The sequence below is a fragment of the Procambarus clarkii genome, chromosome 5 (genome assembly GCF_040958095.1).
Source record: "Procambarus clarkii isolate CNS0578487 chromosome 5, FALCON_Pclarkii_2.0, whole genome shotgun sequence".
Taxonomy (NCBI): domain Eukaryota; kingdom Metazoa; phylum Arthropoda; class Malacostraca; order Decapoda; family Cambaridae; genus Procambarus; species Procambarus clarkii.
In genome coordinates this window covers 25,458,476-25,464,888 of record NC_091154.1, presented here as the reverse complement: position 1 = coordinate 25,464,888, position 6,413 = coordinate 25,458,476, and positions in this window count along the sequence as shown.

Sequence of the window (6,413 nt, the reverse complement as noted above, 5' to 3'; positions counted from 1 at the left end):
CGGGGCTGTGGTGAGCCCGTAGTGTACTTACTTGGCACAAGAGCGGGGCTGTGGTGAGCCCGTAGTGTACTTACTTGGCACAGGAGCGGGGCTGTGGTGAGCCCGTAGTGGATTTACCTGGCACAGGAGCGGGGCTGTTGGCGGTGACTTTAATAACTATTCCGCGATTATAAACTGTCATCCACATTTCCGTGGAAACAAACATTTAATTCACCTGGGCTTTAGGAGACCACTCCTCAAGCTTTAGGAGACTGCTGTTATGCTGAAATGTTCAACTTTCCCTAACTATTACTGAACCTCAGAGGAATTAGTGATCCACGCCCACGTCATATTTATATGAAATATTTATGAATTAAATATTCCACGATTGATAGGCATAAAATACACCACCACACAAACGAAGAGAAGCGTTTCCCACACTCCAGGCAGCCCGTCCTCATCAACAAAGGCCAAAGTTCATTCCATGCACCCGCTAAACCCCTTGTTTATGAATGAAAAACGGTTTACACACGACTCACAACTGATGACGTCCCAACACTTCTCGAACAAGTGCTTCGCTGACGACTTTTGTTCGAACCACATTTTTATAAATGCTTCACCCACGGAGTACAAATACTAATAAACGCAAAGAGAACCTAAACACCTGACCTAACCTGATCTAGGCTTAGTTATACACCAAATTATGGTTTATAATATTAATTTACCTCCAATAATCACCGATTTTGGATACAAAGTTCGTTACAATTTATAATTTCAATATGCAACCCGTCCTCGACTCAAGTCCATTACATCCAGCGGTCAACCCCACAGACGCATTCATAAATTTTAACTTGCTGTTCATTCAAAACGGGAATTTTCTCAAGTATAAATTAATATTATAATATATTAGCATATTGTGCATATATAGGCATAAGATAGGTTAGGTTAGGTGTTTAGGTTCTGTTGGCGATTATTTGTATTTGTAGTACGTGGGTGAAGCATTTATAGCGTTGTGATTCGAACAAAATTCGTCAGTGAAGCACTTGTTCCGGATATGTTCGAACTTCAGCAGTTGTGAGTCGTGTGTAAATCGCTTTTCATTCATAAACAGGGGGTTTGGCGGGTGCATGCAATCACTTTTGGATCTTTGTTTGGAGGACGGGCTGCAATATGGGTTCGGTGGCAGGTTGGGTGAGCATAACTTAAAGACGGGCTGCGGGTCGGCGGCAGCGTGGACGGGTGGGTTCTTACCGATACATATTGCAAACAACAATTAAATTAACTGCCAACTGCTTCGGGATGGCTCAGTTATATGTTGTTTCGAGAATTAATTGTGTTTTTGAAACAAAATATTATTAGTAAGAGCTGGTCGTCAAGTGGACACAGAGGCAGACATGCCACAAGGCAAGGTTCAGTTACGTGGTGACGTACGTGCATAGACCGTCATCAGGAACTTGCAACAATTATGGCAACACCTGTAACTGCCTCACCTAGACAATTACCAGCAACGGTCGCGTGGCGCCATTATTGCCATGGTGATGGTCGCAATTACCCAAGCTGACGGGGGCGGGGCTACCCAAGCAGAGGGGGCGGGGCGACCCAGGGTGAACGGAGGACATGTACTCACCAAATTCTGCTTGTGGGGGTTGAGCTCTGGCTCTTTGGTTCCACCTCTCAACCGTAAATCAACTGATGTACATATTCTTGAGCCTACTGGGCTCTGTCATATCTACATTTGAAACTGTGTATGGAGTCGGCCTCCACCACATCACTTCCATTTACTAACTACTCTGACACTGAAAAAGTTCTTTCTAACGTCCCTGTGGCTCATTTGGATACTCAGTCTCCACCTGTGTCCCCTTGTGCGTGTGCCACCCGTGGTAAATAATTCATCCTTGTCCACAGTCAATTCCCCTGAGAATTTAGTATGTGGGTGATCACGTCTCCCCCTACCTCTTCTGTCTTCCAGCGACGTGAGGTGCAGTTCACGTAGTCTGTCCTAATAACTCATGCCTCTTAGTTCTAGGACTAGCCTAGTGGCATACCTCTGAACTTTTACCAGCTTCGTATTGTGCTTGACAAGATACGGGCTCCATGCTGGGGCTGCATACTCCAGGATTGGCCTTACATATGTGGTATACAAGGTTCTGAAGGATTCCTTACACAGGTTTCTGAAAGCAGTTCTGATGTTAGCCAGCCTCGCATAGGTCGCTGACGTTATTCTTTTGATGTGGGCTTCAGGAGACAGGTTTGGCGTGATATCAACTCCCAGATCTTTCTCTCTGTCCGTTTCGTGAAGGACTTCATCTCCCATTCGGTATCCAGTGACTGGCCTCCTAGTTCCTCCTCCTTCATATGATGGGGCGGTGGTGAAGGGAGGAGAGGTGAGGGGGCGGTGGTGTGGGGAGGACAGGTGAGGGGGCGGCGGTGTGGGTGAGGACAGGTGAGGGGGCGGCGGTGTGGGGAGGACAGGTGAGGGGGCGGCGGTGTAGGGAGGACAGGTGAGGGGGCGGCGGTGTGGGGAGGACAGGTGAGGGGGCGGTGGTGAAGGGAAGGACAGGTGAGGAGGACAGGTGAGGGGGAAGACAAATGAGAGGGAGGATAGGTGGGGGGGGGAGGACAGGTGAGGGGGAGGACAAATGAGGGGGAAGACAGGTGAAGGGGAGGACAGGTGAGGGAGGCAGTGTTGAATACTCCTGCGCGGGCCCTAAGCCTCTGGCTGGCCGGTTGTTACTCATGTACTCAGCCTAATTCAGGCCTTGAATGAGTATTGATGACTCGCACGTTGCTGTGAGGTAAGCCAGGTCCAGCGTGCTCAGTCTCAGCTCATATTCTACATGGTATGTAACACTGTGTCAGTGGGTGTTCCTGTCAGTGGGTGTTCCTGTCAGTGGGTGTTCCTGTCAGTGGGTGTTCCTGTCAGTGGGTGTTCCTGTCAGTGGGTGTTCCTGTCAGTGGGCGTTCCTGTCAGTGGGTGTTCCTGTCAGTGGGTGTTCCTGTCAGTGGGTGTTCCTGTCAGTGGGTGTTCCTGTCAGTGGGTGTTCCTGTCAGTGGGTGTTCCTGTCAGTGGGTGTTCCTGTCAGTGGGTGTTCCTGTCAGTGGGTGTTCCTGTCAGTGGGTGTTCCTGTCAGTGGGTGTTCCTGTCAGTGGGTGTTCCTGTCAGTGGGTGTTCCTGTCAGTGGGTGTTCCTGTCAGTGGGTGTTCCTGTCAGTGGGCGTTCCTGTCAGTGGGTGTTCCTGTCAGTGGGTGTTCCTGTCAGTGGGTGTTCCTGTCAGTGGGTGTTCCTGTCAGTGGGTGTTCCTGTCAGTGGGCGTTCCTGTCAGTGGGTGTTCCTGTCAGTGGGTGTTCCTGTCAGTGGGTGTTCCTGGGGCGGCCATTTCTCCACACTGGGAGAAATTTCATTTCTCCTTTTCATGGAGATTTCTCCACACCACACAGGGCGCCTGACAGCTGAGTGGACAGTGCTTCGGATTCGTAATCCTGAGGTTTCGGCATGAATCCCCAGTGGAGGCGGAGGCAAATGGGCAAAATATTTCTTTCACCCTGATGCTCCTGTTACCTAGCAGTAAATAGGTACCTGGGAGTTAGACAGCTGCTACGGGCTGCTTCCTAGGGGTGGAAGCCTAGGCGAGGACCGGGCAGCGGGGACACTAAGCCCCGAAATCATCTTAAGATAACCTCAAGATAAGATAACACTGCTAAGATAAGATAACATTTCCTCTCTTCTTCTGGAACCTGTAAGCCCATTTCCCATGTACACGGATATCCATGGGACCCGCTGCTGCTTCTGGGAGACTCTTCTGTGTCGTGAACAGCCTCGAGCTTTGTTTAATGGTTAGGAGAGTGAAAGGGTGGTAAAGGTGGAGGGGTGGCTGGGAGTTGAGAGGGCTAGCATATGAGTGCCGGTGATGGGGTGGGTTAAGGACCGATGATGGGGGAAGATGAGGGCCAGTGAAGAGGTATTCTACAGGCCAATGAAGAGGTGTAGGTGAGGGGACGGTACGGGTGTAGGTGAGGGGACGGTACGGGTGTAGGTGAGGGGACGGTACGGGTGTAGGTGAGGGGACGGTACGGGTGTAGGTGAGGGGACGGTACGGGTGTAGGTGAGGGGACGGTACGGGTGTAGGTGAGGGGACGGTACGGGTGTAGGTGAGGGGACGGTACGAGTGTAGGTGAGGGGACGGTACGGGTGTAGGTGAGGGGACGGTACGGGTGTAGGTGAGGGGACGGTACGGGTGTAGGTGAGGGGACGGTACGAGTGTAGGTGAGGGGACGGTACGGGTGTAGGTGAGGGGACGGTACGGGTGTAGGTGAGGGGACGGTACGAGTGTAGGTGAGGGGACGGTACGGGTGTAGGTGAGGGGACGGTACGGGTGTAGGTGAGGGGACGGTACGGGTGTAGGTGAGGGGACGGTACGGGTGTAGGTGAGGGGACGGTACGGGTGTAGGTGAGGGGACGGTAGGTGAGACACAGGGGGTGGGTGCAGGTGAGGGACCGGACAAGGCCACAACCAAGGCGTCACGAGGCGCGTCACAACACCCACACAATGTAGGACGGAGGGACACTGCAGCTCCGACCAGGTAACCGGCTTTTCTCTACCGAGTCAGTGAAAGGAGACTTGCTGGTATTATTCCCACTGACGGCTGGTGGTGTGTTGGTGGTGTGGTGCTGGTGGTGTGTTGGTGGTGTGTTGGTGGTGTTGTGTTGGTGGTGTGTTGGTGGTGTGGTGATGGTGGTGTGGTGATGGTGGTGTGGTGCTGGTGGTGTGGTGTTGGTGGTGTGGTGCTGGTGGTGTGGTGCTGGTGGTGTGTTGGTGGTGTGGTGCTGGTGGTGTGTTGGTGGTGTGGTGCTGGTGGTGTGGTGCTGGTGGTGTGTTGGTGGTGTGGTGCTGGTGGTGTGTTGGTGGTGTGGTGCTGGTGGTGTGGTGCTGGTGGTGTGTTGGTGGTGTGGTGTTGGTGGTGTGTTGCTGGTGGTGTGTTGGTGGTGTGGTGCTGGTGGTGTGGTGCTGGTGGTGTGTTGCTGGTGTGGTGCTGGTGTGGTGCTGGTGGTGTGGTGCTGGTGGTGTGTTGGTGGTGTGGTGCTGGTGGTGTGTTGGTGGTGTGGTGCTGGTGGTGTGGTGCTGGTGGTGTGTTGGTGGTGTGGTGCTGGTGGTGTGTTGGTGGTGTGGTGCTGGTGGTGTGTTGGTGGTGTGGTGCTGGTGGTGTGTTGGTGGTGTGGTGCTGGTGGTGTGTTGGTGGTGTGTTGGTGGTGGTGTGTTGGTGGTGTGGTGCTGGTGGTGTGTTGGTGGTGTGGTGCTGGTGGTGTGTTGGTGGTGTGGTGCTGGTGGTGTGTTGGTGGGGTGGTGCTGGTGGTGTGTTGGTGGTGTGGTGCTGGTGGTGTGGTGCTGGTGGTGTGTTGCTGGTGTGGTGCTGGTGTGGTGCTGGTGGTGTGGTGCTGGTGGTGTGTTGGTGGTGTGGTGCTGGTGGTGTGTTGGTGGTGTGGTGCTGGTGTGGTGCTGGTGGTGTGGTGCTGGTGGTGTGTTGGTGGTGTGGTGCTGGTGGTGTGGTGCTGGTGGTGTGGTGCTGGTGGTGTGTTGCTGGTGTGGTGCTGGTGTGGTGCTGGTGGTGTGGTGCTGGTGGTGTGTTGGTGGTGTGGTGCTGGTGGTGTGTTGGTGGTGTGGTGCTGGTGTGGTGCTGGTGGTGTGGTGCTGGTGGTGTGTTGGTGGTGTGGTGCTGGTGGTGTGGTGCTGGTGGTGTGTTGGTGGTGTGGTGCTGGTGGTGTGGTGCTGGTGGTGTGTTGGTGGTGTGGTGCTGGTGGTGTGGTGTTGGTGGTGTGTTGGTGGTGGTGTGGTGCTGGTGGTGTGGTGCTGGTGGTGTGGTGCTGGTGGTGTGGTGCTGGTGGTGTGGTGCTGGTGGTGTGGTGTTGGTGGTGTGTTGGTGGTGTGGTGCTGGTGGTGTGGTGCTGGTGGTGTGGTGCTGGTGGTGTGGTGCTGGTGGTGTGTTGGTGGTGTGGTGCTGGTGGTGTGGTGCTGGTGGTGTGTTGGTGGTGTGGTGCTGGTGGTGTGGTGTTGGTGGTGTGTTGGTGGTGGTGTGGTGCTGGTGGTGTGGTGCTGGTGGTGTGGTGCTGGTGGTGTGGTGCTGGTGGTGTGGTGTTGGTGGTGTGTTGGTGGTGTGGTGCTGGTGGTGTGGTGCTGGTGGTGTGGTGCTGGTGGTGTGGTGCTGGTGGTGTGTTGGTGGTGTGGTGCTGGTGGTGTGGTGCTGGTGGTGTGGTGTTGGTGGTGTGTTGGTGGTGTGGTGCTGGTGGTGTGGTGCTGGTGGTGTGGTGCTGGTGGTGTGGTACTGGTGGTGTGGTGCTGGTGGTGTGGTGCTGGTGGTGTGTTGGTGGTGTGAGCTAGTGGTGTGGTGCTGGTGGTGTGGTGCTGGTGGTGTGGTGCTGGTGGTGTGTTGGTTGTGTG